Below are 18915 nucleotides of genomic sequence, written 5' to 3'. Positions count from 1 at the left end.
TATATATATATATATATATACCCGTGTAGAGGGTGTGGTACCCAAATATTTAGCACACCTAAATATTTATTCATTTCTTCTGTTGACACCCACTCAGTGGAAAATAAAATACATTCGCTTGCAGTTATTCAGTTGGAAAGGGAAAACTTTTGAAAATTATCAGTTGCAACCTCAATTGGGACTTACCTCAATTAGAAAATCGCTTAAGCATTAGCTCAACTCATATCTTAACTTTGTCTACCCTATTCATTTCATACATCACAAATACTGAAACTTCCTCCCGGGCGGCGGCAAGCTCGAACTGGAGAGACGTTAGCTTTTCTTGAAGTGCAACCTCGTGAGTCGTACTGTAGCTAACTCTTCATCTAATTGCCTTAGTCGCATGTCATGAAGGTGATCTTCTCAAGTCAACAATGACTGGGCTTCCCAAAGATGAAACTAGATGAGTTAGATAGCCTGAGTACGCCTCTTATTCCCACTAAATCAATCACCACATACCTTGATTCATCTCAAATTAGCCCTCTAGAATGCTTGGAATCCTCGGCAGACTCCAAATTTTCCACGAGGCCAGTTTGGGGAGACTCGCATTCAACAGGGGTCGAAGTCCTTGTGTCATCTCTTGAAGAGGGATCAAGTATTCGATCCAGATATCAGAAGTATTAAAGGAATATGCTTCTCCTCCAATCTCCTACTCCACCGGCGAAGGATGAGAATCAAATTGAAAGGTATCCATGAGAGAAGGATTGGATAAATTCCTTGATCGGTTATCTCAGGCATCGTTAGAAGAATTAGATAAAAGGTCGACGCTTGATCCAATCTTTACGCCCGCTTAGGAGAGACCAAAGGGTTTGCGAATTAGTCAACCTTATCGCCATTTGAATGGGTTTTTCCCATTGTGTTACACTTCTTTACTAGGAAATCTTTTCTTGTCATCAATGATTCCCTTGCAAAATGGCCATTATGTGAATCTGATGATCCTATTTCAACCACCTGTTTATGACGCATTTTTCAGACTGTTCGACCATAGAAGCTGTCTTGGCCCTCTTCTTCATGGTCTGACACCAATGAACGAGCCTCTTCACTAATGGATTTGGAATGTTGTCTGCCCTCCATATTTCGACACCACTCAGAGCAGAGAATATTAACCTAAAAAGAACGATCAAAAGATGCATTCCTCCATTTTTTTTATTTATAATGGCCTTGGTACAAAAACCAAAAAATAGTTAATTATTGGGTATTGTAATGTCATGCATACCACATTTTTTTCTTAAATCTAGATTTTTTTGTCATCATCGCAGTTGTCGCAATCAAGGAGCAAGTGATTTCAGAAACTTTAATATGTATATTGAAAAATATGTCAGAATAAATCTCAAAGATATCTCACGATCCGCAAGTAAGGAGATGTGACATCGTGAGGCCCTCCAAAGACAATCCAGGATTGCACGCCTAGCCAACTGACTCTTGCATGCCAGGAGGATAATACTTCTTAGGCGGATAAGAATCGATCAACTCTTAAAGAATCCATGTAATCTGACTCATGAGGACAAATCCAGCATCCTCCACTCTGGACAGACCTAATAGGTGAAACAGATTGTCTAGTTCCAGAGCAGTTGTCAGCAATCCTCTGCAAACAGTCGTCCAGCCTAATGGTCGCTCCACTTATTGATCACCCAATATAATGACCGCTAGGCCTAACGGTCGTCGGGCCTGGTAGTCGCCCGCCCCCTTTCGGGCAGATGTCTGTGGACACCTCAGGCTATAATTGTATAGACTAAAATACCCTCGTCGTACCTAAATATACTAGCGGTGCAATATGTAATTGTATAACTCCTCATTTCTATAAACAACTAGTTCATTTCATGAATAAAGATTATAAAAATTTATTGTTCAATAATGCGTCATTGCTCTCTTTGCTCTCTCTCGCCCTACCTCGCTCTATTTCTAAGGAGTGTCTCCCCTACAACTTTAAAATTCAACAAACAAAAATTTATTATCTAATTTAGAAAAACCATAGCTCTCCAGTCATTTTCCAATTGAAGGAAAGAAGCTCATTCAATTAAAGCGAAGATTCTCCGATGCCGAGGCGTCATTCACGGATGCATAAAGTGAGAGATCGCATTGTCCCCGTTGATGGCGGCCATGTGGGGCCGACGCCACCATTCTCGCTGGATTATTTTCTGTTTTCGAAACTATTTGGTTAATCCATACGCTTTGTGATCATCTCCGAAACTCGAAATGATTTATTTTCAGCCCAAGTTAACTATTTATTTATCTCTTATTTTTACATTAAATATAACAATTGTATAAATAATAAAATAGTGGTGAAATGGAGGAGGGCTTTAAAGAGATGTAGTTTGATGTTTAAATTTTTCTGTGATTATTTATGTAATAGAATTTAGCCATAGCTTGTCTTGATATGTAAATTGTGTATCCTAATTATTAACATGATGTATGTATAAATAGGGGTGTAAACGAACCCGTTCATGTTTGTTTGTTAACGAAGGAGCCGAACGCCAGCCAGCTTGACATCCATAATACTAAGATATATAAATAATATATTATCTTAATTATATAACTTATATTATATAAATATATAATATCTATATTAGTATATTACTAATATAGTATATTAATATATTATTATTATAAATTTATTTTATATTATAATTTATAAAATTTAATTTTTTTAAATATCATAAAATTTTTATATAAAATTTTTTTAAATTATTTTATATTTCGAACAATACCAATTCAAACACGAACGAATACATCATTAATATTTCGAACAATACCAATTCAAACACGAACGAATGCATCATTATTCACGTTCGTCTCGTTTACTTATCGAACGAATCGAACAAGAACTCATTAACGAACCGAACAAGAACTGTTCGCGAACAACAGGCTTTTTTGACAGCCCTATGTATAAATTTACTTATTATAGCAATAGGAAGACCTACAAACATGCCACTCAATTCCTAAATCATTGTCAATAGATCACACAAATAATCAAGGCCTTTCTAGTTGAATTCACATCAATTACTATAAGATGGTTTATACTAAAAGTCTCTATCTAATATAATGTCTTAAGATGTGTGATAATTGCCAAATTAAGATTATAATCAAAAGGAATAAGGTGTAATAATTTATTCATTGATAAAAATGATGATTAAATGAACCATTTATGATTTTCTCATGATTTTGAAGGCACCAAGTTACTTGTGTCAACCAAGCTTAATTGCCCATAAAATATGTTAACAATGGCTCTTTAAGTTCTTAACAAAGCTAGGATTTCATGACTATATCTATCATTTCATCATCTCCTCTCTAAAATTTTCATAGATTTCTAGATGAAGTTTAGCCTTGATTATAGTTTCATGAATTTGATATTATATTTATAATTTTACAAAGCTATTAAACAATAAGGTTGATTGATGATGTTGATATGTAAATTTATTTTCTTTTCCATCTATAAATTAATATGAGCATCAAACATCTTCCTAAATCCCAAACCAACATATGTTGTATTGGTTTTTTTGTTATTCATAAACAAATGCTATTTGGAATTCAATGCATAAATTCACACACCATGCTTCATTTAAATGGAACATGAATTTAGGCATGTAATAACTTTATTTACAACTACTGACAATGATTATTGTTATTTTTTGTAGCATTTATTTGATATCTTAACTTGATAGATTAAATGCAAAAAAATTAAGAGTAATAAATTAAATAATACAATAAAATAGTATTGATAAATTTAAACTTCTACTTAAAATCATATATTTTCTAGTGCACCTTCTTTTAATTACAAATGGCAAAAATATTTTTTTTCTAGAGAAGTGATCATTTTTATCTTGATTTAAATATTTATTGACATATAAATAAATTAAAAATGTAATGCATTATTAATTCATAGAATTAAGCTCATATCTTAATTTAATTATCTGAATTTAAAAACTTTCAAAACAAATTGAAGAACATCCTAACTCACTTTTTTTAATAAATTTATAGCCAAAATGAACATTTTGATGAGAAAAACCAACAACACAACAATGCTTAATGTTGATACCCATTGACACTAATACGGTGATAGCACACTTTTTTAGTAGGCTGAATATAAGCCATCAACAACGACACTGACACCATCAAACCCAAGAAAATCATTAAACATAATTATCAATAATGTTAACACTATAGAGTTACCAATATTATCAATAAAGTTTGACACACAAGGTAAATACTAGTTTTAATCTTTGTTGATGACAACAGGGTCGTCACTCAACCTCACAAATAACTATAATGCTCGGTGCCATCAATCAAACAAAAACATGTTATGAACTCTAATATTATTGATGCTTACATGGTTCGCATCGCCAGAGGATGAGAAAAGTGATTTTCAGCTAATAGGATTCAAGCGTCATCCCGTACTGAAATTGAAATGAGTCATGAAGAAGACATGGTCCACACTGCCAGAGGACTAAAATGGTGATTCTTAGTCGACCGTATTTAATTGGTATCCCGTGCTGGAATAGAAAAGAGTCATGGCGAGGACATGGTCCACAAAATCAGAGGACGAGAAAGGTGATTCTCAGCCTGTGGGATTTAAGAGTTATCACGAGCCATAACCAAAATGAGTCATCACAGAGACATGGTCCGCACCGTCAGAGGATGAGAGGTGATTCTCAACCAACGGGATTTATATGTCATCCCAGACCAAAATCTAAATGAGTCATGGAGGGGACATGGTTCGCACTATTAGAGGACGAGAAAGATGATTCTTAGCCAATGAGATTCAAGCATCAACCTGTGCTACAACTGAAATGAGTCGTGATGTGGACATGGTCGGTACCGCTAGACACTATACCATAAGAGGTAACTTTAGTGCTCTCAGATAGTGCAACAACCACGAGGATGGAAACCCTCCAAAATATAGAAGGACCACAAGAGAAGCTAGAAAACATATAAGAGCATTTTAACGCATTGTGATCTGGTGCTGGCCTCTTTTTCAAGGGAAAAGTAGCACCAATACAAGCAGCTACAGCATTGCAAGTGCCAAATGAACAACTCCTCAATTTCAAAGGAGGACATGTAGCAAATGATTAATGAGGACGTGGTATGCACAATTGGGGGAAAGTAGCAAAATGTCTCTTAAACAAGAGAACATAAGAGACCTCTTGAACTGGATTCGAAACAGGTATAAAAACTTGTTATGAGACATTCTGTCAAATTTTTAGCAATTTATTCCTAGTCCTCTGCACTCTTTTGCGTAATATGGGCACAAATGGAACCTTAGAGGGAACCAGAACAGAAGGAGTCAGGAAAGAGGTCACACTGCCAATAGTAGTAACAACCCTACTACTGGCAGAAGGCTCACCGTTCTATGGCAAAGAGATCCATGAGAGCATAAAAGAAGTGACTAATAGTTTGAAAAAAACTGATTAGCACTGCGGCGCATTGTTGCCAAGTGTCCGTCTCTTTTTCATAAAAGAGGCAGTGTGACACTGATACACCTTAAAATTACCTATTTTTAATATATGTTTAATGTTCATTTTATGCAAATTTTTTATTACATTGCACTATAAATGAAGGTATTTTGCATGTTTTTTGTTTCATGTATAAGAAATTGATATTTAGAGAAAATAAGGTCAAAATGGAGCAAAAGGACAACACTTCATGTAGCGCCATAGCACCAACTTATGACAGTAATGAGTGATATAACACTAGTAACTAATTTTCTAGAACATGCATTGAATTTGGCCTAATTTTGAAGGAACACTTGAAGTGACCCTTGGTTAATTTCAATTATCTATTAAAAGGGTCAATTGTTGAACAAAAAAAGAGTCTTTTTAGAGAGTTTTTAGGAGTTTTTAGAAGGCTGTTGAGCATGAGTTTCAAGTTTTTTTAGTGGGTGTGTGAGTTTATATTTGTGAGTCTTTGTCTATAGAGGAACAATTTGGAGATTATTTGAAGGAAAGTTTAGGAATTGCTTGGGGAGAAGACATAAGATAAGTAATTTGTATTTATGTTTGAGTTTTTATTATTAAGACTTGGCTTTCAATACAAATCATGTGTTTCTATTTTATCTCAATGAATTCTGAGTAGTTTTCTTATCTTTCTCCTTGTAAATGGGAATTAATCGAGTGGGATGAGATTGATTTAAAGAATCATTTTTATTTTATAAAATTGTGATGATATTTTCATTGATTCTTCATTAACTTTACAAACTAGTCATTTGTGTTGTTAAAATTCATTGCGAAACATAATGACCCGGGAGGGCTATGATTTTACCAACTAGTGAGTACCACACTTAACTTTGGAAAGAGCCGTTGTGATCATCCGAGGGGAAGTGCAAATAGATAGGGAGATAAGTTTTGATGGGCATAAAATTGATGTTTCTAGAGTGACAGGCTAGATTCTTTTATCATTTTGATCTTGAGTTTAGATCTAGTAGATCCTATAGAGAGGGCACAGCGAGTAATCTAGATGTGAGAGGTTGGAATCGACTTAGCACTACTACACAAGGTTAGCCAATGTTCTTTGTTAGCATCAAAAGGGCGTTAAGAATAGGATGCTCCTATTTATCATAATACATCATTTTATATTTTAATCACTCAATTCATACATTGATTAAGATCTAATTGCAAGGTGAAAGAACTTTTCATTATATTTGAACCCTTTTAAACTTATTAGTCTTTTAAACTTAATTCTTACTTTCTGTTTAAATATATATTACACGTAAAGTTAGTTGTAATCCTTTGCAAAACTTTCGACACCATTCTCCTATCATTTTTATCTGTAATTTAGATGGAAGTTTTCTAAAGTCACAGCTTTCCTCGTGGGATCAATACTAGGGTTTTAAAGAAAATCCTTTATTACTTGAAACAATACATATACTTACATGGGACCCTTAGTGTGAATGATTATTATCTATTTTCTAAATCATTTTATTTATTCATGCTAGCCACTAAATATAATTTAGACCAAGTTTTTGGAAATCTTTTGAAATATAAATATCTGCATAATTGTGGGTCGGGTCAAGTTTTTGGCATCGTTGTCGGGAAAAACGACAGAAATTTTTAACTTAGAATTTTATTCGAACTATAGGTTTATTTTAGGAGAATTAAAAATTAGTTTTAGTGCTTTTGCATTATCAAAAATCATAAAAACATAAATAGAATTAAAAAATTAAAAATTAAAAATATCATTAAGGAGTATTTTTTTTTTGGAAATTTACCTTGTGGATATTAAAAAATTAAAAATTAAAAATATCATTAAGGAGTTTTTTTTTTTTTTTGGAAATTTACCTTGTGGATACAAAGTTTGAGATATGAAGGTTTAGTGCCTTACGATTCTGAATTAGAACAAACGATAAGAAAAATTAGAAAACAAAATGACTTCACAATTTCCAAGAAATCGCGAACATGTTGCAAAATAACATTGAACTTCAAAATATTGAAAATGTACGGCATAATTTACGATGACTTTTAAGGGACTACGCAAACCCTACAACAGATGAAATTCACTTAAGTATACAAAATCCTAGTATAGCGGCCAACTCATTTGAACTTAAACCTGTACATTTGAACTTAAACCTGTATTAAACCTGTAATTATACAAATTGTACAAAACAATCAGTTTGGGGGAACACCATCTGAGGACCCAAATTTACATTTAGCAAGTTTTTTTTAAAACTGTCTGTTACATTTAAATTGATGGTGTATCAAACGATGTTGTCCAAATTAGACTTTTCCTTTTTCCTTAATGGATAAAGCTAAGATGTGGTTAAATAACTTAGCACCTGAATCTATTTGAACTTAGGGGGATTCTGAATAAAAATTCTTGGCTAAGTATTTTCCACCTTTAGAAACTCCTAAACTTAGAAATGATATTACTTCTTTTACTTTGTTTGAAGGAGAGTCAATACATGAAGCTTGGAAGAGATTTAAGACACTCTTTAGAAAGTGTCCACATCATCTTTTACCAGACTGATTAATCACTCAAACTTTTTATAATGGGTTAGTAGGATCCCTTAGATCTATCATAGACGTTGTTGTTGGAGGTTCATTAATGTCAAAACCATTTGATCAAGCTTATGAATTAATTGAAGAGATGGCTACAAATAATTTTCAATGGTCTTCTGAAATGGTAAATCCAAAGAAAATAACCATTATTCATGATAATGATGTTATTGCGATCGTTGCATCTCAAGTTGCAGCATTATCTAAGAAAATAGACAAAATTGGAATGATTTTTTCTCAAACACCCCATGTAATTGAAGAAAATTCATTAGAACAAATGATTAGCTCTCAAACCTCATTAGAACTTTAAATGATATTAATAATAGACCTAATAACCCATATTCTAATATTTACACCCCAGGTTGAAAAAACCATCCTATTTTTAATTGAAATAACAATTCTAGTGGTGGAACTCAAAAATGGGAAATCAATCAAGTAAACCCATTAGGAAACTGGAACAACCAAGGTAGTGTTAACTATAGACCTACTTATCCTCTTGAATTGCATTTGCAGAAGCTTTGGAACGGATGTCAAGTTATGTCAAATTTATGAAAGAAATTTTAAAAAGAAAAGAAAATTTGAAGATTATGAAACTGTTGCACTTAGTGAAGAATGTAGTGCAATAACTCAAAAAAAGTTTCCTAAAAAATTTAAAGATCCTGGTAACTTTACTATACTTTGTGCGATTGGAGAAAAATTTTGTGGAAAAGCTTTACGTGATTTTAGAGTTAACATTAATCTCATGCCTTTATCTATTTTTAGAAGGATAGGTTTAGGAGATATTTCTCCCACTACTGTAACCCTACAGTTAGTTGATCGATCTATCATCTATCCATGTTGTGTTCATTATGCTAGAAAAGGAAGAAGATAAGGAAATACCTATTATTTTGGGGAGACCTTTACTTGCCACTGGATGAGCAATGATTGATGTGTAGAAAGGAGAACTAACCATGAGAGTTAATGACCAGGATGTTACATTTAATGTGCTTAAATCAATGAAGTATCCTGATAAAGGAAAAGATGGTAAATGTTATAGAATGGATATTATTGATTATATGGTTGTTAATCATTTTCAAGAATGATGTGAAGTCATAACAGATCAACAAGAGCTGAAAAGTGAAGTTGAAATTGATTTTGAAGACAAATCAAATGAGATAATTAATGAGGATTCAAAATACGTTCAGGAGAATTTTGAAATTTTAGACATTACTTCAATAGAAAAAACCTCCTGAACTTGAAATGAAGGTGCTTCTTACTCATTTAAAATATGCATTTTTGGGGAACTCATCTACATTACCAGTTATAATATCCTCATACTTGACTATAAAACAGGAAGAAAAATTATAGAGACATTAAAAAATTATAAGAAAGCTTTTGAATGGACATTAGCTGATATTAAAGGAATTGACCCTTCAATCTATATGCACAGAATTTTAATGAAAGATAATTATAAGCCTAAGGCTGGTCCTCAGAGGAGATTGAACTCTAAAGTGAAAAAAGTTGTTAAAAAAGTAATTTTAAAGTTTTTGGATGCTGGAATTATTTATTCTATTTCTGATAGTTCTTTGGTTGATCTTATTCATTGTGTTCATAAGAAAGGAGGGGTGACAATAATTATTAATGAAAGGAATGAATTAATTCTTACAAGACAAGTCACTAGTGGCGAATCTGTATTGACTATAGAAAATAAAACTTTGCTACTAGGAAAGACCATTTAACTCTACCTTTTTTGGACCAAATGTTGGATAGACTAGCTAGGCATCGTTATTTATACTTTTTGGATGGATATTTTGGATACATGGATATTTATACTTTTTGGATGGATATTTTGGATACCACCAAATACCCATAGCTCCTGAGGATCAAGAGAAGACAACAATTACTAGTCCATACGGATATTTTCCTTTTAGAAGAATGTCATTTGGATTATGTAATGCACCTATAAATTTTCAAAGATGTATGATGTCAATTTTCTGTGACTTAATTGAGAAAGGAATTGAAATTTTTATGGATTATTTCTTAGTTTTTGGAACCTCTTTCAATTCATGTTTAGATCACTTAACAAGAGTTCTAAAATGCAATGAAGAAATAAATTTAGTTCTCAATTGGAAAAATGCCAATTTGATGGTTGTAGGAGGAATTGTATTAGGACATTAAATTTCTGAAAATGGTATGGAAGTAGATCTAGAAAAAATTTAAGTTATTGTTGAATTACTACCTCATATTTTAGTAAGAGGAGTAAGAAGTTTTTTGGGACATGTTGGATTCTATAGGCGATATTTTAAAGATTTTTCAAAAATTGCCTTTTTGTCATCTTTTAGAAGAAGATACAAACTTTGATTTTAATGAGGAATGCTTAAAAGCCTTTAATTTATTAAAATAAAAATTAATCACTACACCTATTATTGTGTTACCTGATTGGGAAAAACTTTTTACATTAATGTACGATGCTAGTGATTATGATATAGGGGTTATATTAGGATAAATATACGATAAAACTTTTAAAGTGATATACTATGCCAGTAAAACTCTTAATGAAACTCAAATTTATTACACACTATTGAAAAAGAATTATTAGTCATAGTGTATGCATTTGATAAATTTAGACCTTATCTTATTGGGGCTAAATGTATTGTGCGTATTGATCGTTTTGCTATTAAATATTTAATGATGAAGAAGGATGCAAATCCACGATTAATTAGATGTGTCCTTCTAATGCAAGAAATATGAATTTCACGTAGTGGATAGGAAGGGTGCTAATAATTAAATAGCTGACCATTTGTCAAGGTTTGAACAGGAAAATAATGTTAATTTATTGATGAAATAAAAAATGAATCTTATGAGAATGCTAAAATTTATAAGGAGAAAATGAAAATGTGGCATGATCAGAGGATTGTAACAAAACATTTTATGCTTGGACAATAAGTTTATTATATAATTCAAGATTGTAATTATTTCCAGGAAAACTTAAGTCCAGGTGATCAAGGCCATTTATTGTGGTAAGAGTTTATCCATATGGTGTTATTGATATTGAAGATCTTGAAACTAGAAAAATGATTAAGGTAAATGGACACATGTTAAAAGCTTATATAAGTGGTGATAGTCCTATTTTTTAGCATATTTTGATGTTGGGTCAACCAAATTAAAACATTAGATATGTCGGGCTGACAACGTTAAACCAAGTGCTTTGTGGGAGGCAACCCATAGTTGAGGCAACCCCATAGTTATCAGTGTGGTTTGATTTGATTTGTGATTGTTGTGATGATGAGTTTATGAAACTATATTGAGTCTTACATGATTGTGGTAGCACAAAAAATATTTTATTGATTAAATTAATGTGGGGACAAAAAAAAATTAATTTTTTATAATGTTGGATTGACGCTATCGTGCCAAATCTAGCGCCATAGCGCCACAGATGAAATAACTTCCTATAACCGCCCAATTGATCATTTTTCTGCCCCATCTTCTTTATTAAAACTGGTTTTGGCGGGATTAGAGCCATTTTGTTTGAACTTCTTCACAATTTCAAGTATTGTAGAGGGAGATAAAAGTGAAGATCATCCCAACCCTTGAGAATCCTTGCTTCAAGAGATATGGAGAGTAATGGAAGTGCAAATGACAACAAGTTTGTGCATAAAGATGCCCAAACATATTTTAATGGATTCATAGCGCTAAGTTTAGAGCGGACTATAGAAAAATTAAGGAAGATTGATGAAGAATTATCTTGTCTCCACAATAATTTGAGTGACATGTATCACCAGTACAAGCACTCAGAGTGGCAGTTGAAACTCCAATTCGACCATATGGTGAGTTTTCAAGATTGTCAGGTGAGCGTGTATTGCAACAACAAATGGAATAACAATAAAGTTGCTTCAATTTTTTCTCACGCTCTTTTTTATCATGTGTTTGATCTTAACTTTTTGGAGGGCGAAAAGGAGGGTAACATCATTGTTCATAACTATTTTTAAATGTCTGGTTATGTGATAAATCTGTAGTTGTTGAGTGCTAAGTTGTGGTGTGCCAACTTTAAAAATATTGTGACTCGATCATAATGAATTTATGTGTCACGTTTGTATTTTCTTTGATTGAGTGATGTTGTGGTGTGCCAACTTTAAAAATATTGTGACTCGATTATAATGAATTTATGTGTCACGTTTGTATTTGCTTTGATTGAGTGATGTTTGATCTTTAATCCCCGAAATTATAGATGTGTAAAATTAATAAAAATGACTTCGATTTGTAATGACGACAAAAACTTTACTCGTTATTTTATGAATAAGAAATTGAAACAATTTATGTTGGAATTCTATGCAAGTATACGTATCGTTATCAAGTAATACATGACTTTCTGTTTAAGCCCCAAATATCGATCCCATGAGGAAGGTTTAAATTTGCAATGGAAATTTAAATTAGGAAATTTACAACAATAAAGAAAATCTACTACACTAATTTTGAATGTTTAAGCTGCTTTCAGAACTAAATTACCAACTACTAGCAAAATTGTAAAGCAAAGCTAAACAATAACTACCAAACTATATTTTTGTGATGATGTTATCTAGTATGAGAAAGAATCTTTCCCACTATAATGAGTTTTTGGTTAAATGAGAGAGATAAATGGTTTTAATATGTCTTGCGCCAAATAGGAGCAATTTTAATTCTCTACCCTTAGTCAAGTGCTATAAAGAATTATTGGCTAATCTTAGGTTTAGTCTCTACATCTGTGGTTAGGCTGGGAGCATAATGGCTCTCACTTCAGAGATCTCACTTCCCTTCCTTTGAAAGCTAGCTCTCGCTTTAGTTCGTAAACACTAAGACCAAATTGGGGATTTTAGTCTGTCACCCTAGAATCTCCAATTCAATCTCCAATTCTTCGCCTATCTCCAATTCTTCGCCTAATAATATATATTTCCATATTTATTTGCACCCAATTCCATGAGAAAAACACACATTCATGGAATCGAATGTAATTCTCACTTTATTGTAAAACTCATGTGTTGTAAAACTCATATTCCATTTCCTAGATCATATGTTTCACAACAGATGTTAACATTTCAATTGGCCAAATCAAAAAGTAAATCAAGAACGGAGTGAAAAATCATTACAATTTATTTTATATTTTAAAATCGGCACATCCAAATTATCTCTTCATTTCACCATATCTCAGAGTAGGGAGAAAGGCAAAGAAAACTACTCAGACCTCATGAGAAAGATACGACAAAATACAAATTTCATAAATAAAAGAAAGTTTATATAACAATAATAAACAAACACTACTTATCTTTAACTCTTCCTCAAAAGAAATCCCTTGTAGCTGCTGCTCTTGGACTCTTTCTCTCTTTACAAGACTCTTGATTGTCTCTTCAAAAATGTAGGGAAGAAGAAATCTCTCACTTCTCTCCCTCTCCAACAACTCTTTGGAGAAATCACATTTAGACTCACCACACTAAACAATACACACAACGGAACACTAAAGAAAACTCAATGAGACACTAGTCCCCCTTTTCTCTGATCAATTTTGCTCTAAATAGAGCATAATGTTGGTTTTCTAATAGGTGTATCCAATAACTCTTCAAAAAGCATCCAAATTCATTGAATTTTCTAGAAATTCACCCAACATCGACATTGGCGTCGTCGGTGCCCGTGGTCCAAATTATTTCTTGTGCTCTCTGTCAAATGGCACCGTTGGCGCCCCCGATGTTTTGGAGTCCTCCATCATGCTGGCACCATCGACGTTGAGTATTTCTTCCAAAACGCTATTTTGACTCTAAATTCCATCATTTTTGCTTCCTTTTTACTTCAAGTGCTAAAAACAATCAACCTGCAATAAAACATGAAAAATACCTTACTTTAAAGCACAATATCACCAAAAATGAGTATAAAATATAAGTCTGAAAATGCATATATTTTTGCTGCATCAAAATCCCCCAAACTTAAATGTTACTTGTCCATACTTGTCCAACTTGTCCATAAGTAACTCCTTTACTACATAAAAATATGACTTATAGTAAAGAGTTTAACTTCTAGATTTTCATATTTTGGTCTACTAAATATCATAGCATAACTTAAGAAAAAAAAATTTAAAAATAACTCAAGTTAATACTAAAGGTATAAGAATATCTAGCAGTCGAGTCTAAGATTTCTGATTCTCTATTATTTTCAAGGAAAATTGCAAATTGTCATATTAAAGCCATTTAGAATATCCATATGAAATAGAACTTCATGAAAACTTTACTAGTAAATATGCTAGTGCTTAAATACAAGTTTAGAGAATATAGCTAAACTTTCTTCCTTAAGTTGATTCGAGTGAAGCCAAATATTTATTGGGCATCTCCTCAAGCTTCTCCTCACATATTTTTCTTTTCTTTTCTTTCTCTTTTTTTTTTCTTTCCCTTCTTGCTTTTCTCTCTTTTCTTATGTAAGGATTACTATATCTGGATAGCCTTTAATAATTTTAAACTTCACTATCCTCTTCTTATCTTCTTAAAGTTAATATCCTCTTCTTAAAGTTAAAAAAACTTTTCACATTCCTTTACTTTATAAATTCATCTTAGCTTTGAAGATTTTAATAATGTTTCAATCTTCTCTTTTTACATGAAACTCTAAGATTCTCAATACTTCAAAAATACAAATTCCTTTACTTAAAATGGAAAAACATATTCTTGTTCTCTCATACCAAATACCTTAATCTCTAGAATTAACCTTTATTATTGAAAGTTTTTTACTTAAGCTTACTATATACTAAAAAACACAAATATAGTTATGTAAAGTTAGGCTCTACTACCACAGGTCATGTTAAATTAAAATTTTTTAAAATATAGCTCATTGAAGACAAATAAAATTAAGTTTCTTTCTTTAAAAAGGAATTTTTCTTCCCCCCAAACTTAAATTTTTAACAAATTAAGTATGAAAAGTTGAAAATAGATGATAAAAAAAAACAGGTAATACATAAGGAAAAAAACTTACCTGTTGAAGGTTTTAACAAATTAAGTATGAAAAGTTGAAAATAGATGGTAAAAAAAAAACAGGTAATACATAAGGTAAAAACAAATAACAGTATTAAAATAAATTTCAATTCAACAACAGCTCTACAAATTGTAGTTCACAACACAACATTTAATACAAATCAAAGTTTCACATATAACAAACTAAACAATAACAACAACAACAAAATGCAACAAATTATAAACTAAATAAAAGATCAGAACTATGACTAAGAAGCCATCTTCACTCATTCTCTTCTTCTTCTTCTTCTTCTATATCAAAATTTTGGTGCGGATAAGGGGTAAAGATAGGGTGACTAGGAAATTGTACTGAGTGGTCACCCCTCATGTATCTTACCATAGCATCACCATATGCAACATCATATTCAAACTTTTGCTTTTTAAAATTATCATTATGTGAATTTCTGGCCTCCAAATTTTCAATCATGTTCTCTATTCTCAAAAAAACTCCTTGCTGGATCATCATCTGTTCTATAAGTTCCTGGAGAGCAGGGGTGCTAGAAGTAGAAGGAATATCCCTACTCCTACTTCTCGTTCTCCATCCAACATGAGATTCATAGGTTTTAACATTTTTTTTACCCAATAGGTTTAAGAGGCTCAATGTTTTCCTCATCAATTCTAAAATCAACTTCTGATTGCTCACATAATGTGAAAATCAGAGCAGGGTGTCCTAATCCACCAGTCATTTGACCTAGAGCAATAGAACAAATGTTCCTATTGATTATAAATCCAACATCTAGACTGCCCATCTGTTGGATACAGAAGTTCATGATAGCTTTATCCTTAGTAACATCACTATGGTGGTTCGTAGGTATCATTCTGGCAGTTATAAAGTAATGACAAGCCTTGGATACTACATTTAACATAGAAGCAGGGAAGTTTACCTTAACATTATTCTTCACCTTTGGAGCTCCTCTTCCAACAGTAAAAAATGAAATAAGTTCATCCAAAGCCTCATTTGTAGTAGAGAATGCTCTATACTTACAGAGAAATGCTTCTCGCAACTGAGAAAGTTCATAATCCTCCTCAGGGTGAATCCAACCATTTTACCACGAACATAGACGTGGTAATCAGAAGTCTCTTTAAAATTGGCATAGAACTCCCTGACTATACCAATAACAGCCTCGACAGTAAAGTAACAGAAATTATCTCACTGCCGAGCAACAATCAATCTTTCGACTTCACCGCCCAGATTTTTGAACGCTCGATCTAGAATTATTTTCTTTATATTCAGTAGACTATTGAAATGAATGCTTGTGTTGTAGTTGATGAATTTTTGGTCATCAAATTCCAATTTCCTCTTTCCTTTGCTCATCCTTGGTGCCATTGTAATCTTTGAAAGAAAAAAAAATTGACAAAATCCAAATAAATTCCAAATAAATTCTAAAATTTTTGAAAATCACAATGTGGAGCGTTTTAAACTTGAATCCACAAGTAAGAGTTCTTCACCAAAGAATTTTCTCAAAATCTCCTTAATAAATTTCAAAATTTCGGATCTAGGTAATGCAAGAGAAATCCTTGGTGGAAATAAAAAAATTTTAGTTCAAAGTGTATCTCTTACCGAAATAAGATGAAATCCAAACTCCTTTTATCTTGTAATCCCTTTAAATCCAAGCATTTGCAATCCCCAGGGGTGCAAACCGAAGGTTGAAGGTGGCCAAAGGGGTAAAAATGGCGGTTTCATTGTGCATTTCGTGAAATTTCAAGGCATTTGGGGATTTTTGGGTTTCGGGAGCCATCTTTCGGGTTTCGGGAGCCATCGGCGCCAGTGCCAAAAATATAAAATTTCCATTATTTTTGTATATCAGTTATTTCCAATTCACTTTAACATCTAATTAGTCTTTCTAAACAATAATATTCATCCTTAAATAATCCACAAATAAATGTTTTTACAAACAACACAAAACCAATTTTTATATATGAAATTCCAAATTTTTACAAACATAGACTTTTAATTACACTAACACATACATAAAGCAAATCACACAATAATTCAGTGTTGAAATCAAGCCACAACACTAGAACACTGAAATTTAAACTATACATCAATTAAAGTTTTAGGAGGTTTAAAGCAAAGCAAATACAACACAATTACATTTAAAACATAATTAATTTTATACAATGGAAAGTCCAACTTCTTCAATTACTCCTCTTCATCTTCAGTACAGTCTCCTCCTCTAATATCTCCCATAGACCGGTTATGTACGTACAATTTGTAGAAGGGTCGATACGGGGGTACGGGAATTGATCAGTTGAATTTTCATCGATCCATTCATTCTTCTTAAATATCTGCACCAAACCTGCTTCAATCTGTTCTGTATGATCAAAGTGTTGCTTCATCCTCCAATCTAAGTGATAAAAAAGGTACGTAAGATTTCCTATCGCATTTGTGATATTCTGAAGTTCTCTTTCCTTCTTCTTTATTTTCTTCTCCAAAACTTGTGAACTTCTAACTATACAAAGAATTAAGGGTGTCAAAGCATGTGATGGTTGATCCAAGATAATGTCCAACGCTTCATTTCCATTCTCAATATAGTTTTCATCAATAGGATCCATGGGCTCCCAGGGTAATAACACTTTCTTCCAACTTTCATATGGTACTTGAGATTGACTGCAAGTAAGAAGATTGCAAAAAGAAGCCCCATACCATTTATAGGCCCATTCATTATAATACCCATAATAGATTTAAGATTTAAAAATAATTGACTAAAAATAATTGACCCCACATCAATGGGCTTTCCCATTTGAATGCAATAGTTTAAAATTGCTCTTTCTTTTGTAACTTTACTAATTTTCATTGTAGGGAGTAGTTTTGCATAGATGAATAAATGTGATATGAAGAAATGTCATTGTTTTGATATTGGATTATGCAGTGAAACAGAGAAACTAACGTGTCCCTCATCTCTGATTTCCCAATTATCACTTTCAATCATCTTCAAAAATTGGTATACATCATACATCAAATCCTTCATTGGAATAAATTTTGTATAATGACAGATCGACATGCTCTCTATCATAAACATATCGTTAATTCATGACAGAGTAAATAGTACACCCTTACCTCAAATTAAGATGACTCCTTGGTTAATTCCATGAAGATTATCGTAGAATTCTTTTACTACTGGAAGAACTACTGCAGTGGTAGTGTAGCATAGAACTTCCCAACGTCTCAGCACTATGCTTTTCTCAATATGCAAACTTGGATTACTCAATCCATGATTGACAAAGCCTCTCTCCTTGATAAGTCTCTTCTTTGTGATGACTTTGTCATATAATTTATGCACTTCAAAATTGAAGAACTTTCTTTATGAAATTTCTTCGATTGAAAATCCTATATCTTAAAGTGTTTCTAGAATTGGAAGCCATGAATTTTGAAATTTGGAAGTATATGGTCGTCTAAAATGGTTTTAATGCCTTTAAAAAGACCTTTAGGTAGTTATTTTGAAGCGAAATCTCACCAAAGTTTGCCAAAAACTCCCTGAACTACCAAAATCACACTGGGCGTTGTCGGCGCCCCTGATGGCGTTGTCGGGGCCATGGCTCGTTGTTGGGCCCATGGCTCTGTCAAAGGGCGTCGTCGGCGCCAATGTTGGCGCCGATTGGCGCCATCGGCGCCAAAGCCACAATTGTGTATGTTTCATCTTTGGTTCAATTCATTTTCAAATTTTCATCCAATACCAATATTTGGCTTGATTTATGATATATAAAATTGTGTACGATTCTAAGGTATTATTATCTCCTAATACTTAGAACAATTATTAAACAAAATACTAAGATATATATATATATATATATTAAGAAAAAAGGATTCTATTCTATTAAAGTGTTAGATACAATTCTGAGATGTGGAACCTTTAACAGGTCACCCTCAAGTAGAAAAAGAAGAGTGG

Source organism: Phalaenopsis equestris, unplaced genomic scaffold (genome assembly GCF_001263595.1).
Source record: "Phalaenopsis equestris unplaced genomic scaffold, ASM126359v1 Scaffold233650, whole genome shotgun sequence".
In the NCBI taxonomy this organism is placed as follows: domain Eukaryota; kingdom Viridiplantae; phylum Streptophyta; class Magnoliopsida; order Asparagales; family Orchidaceae; genus Phalaenopsis; species Phalaenopsis equestris.
Note: the sequence above shows the minus strand (reverse complement) of the source record.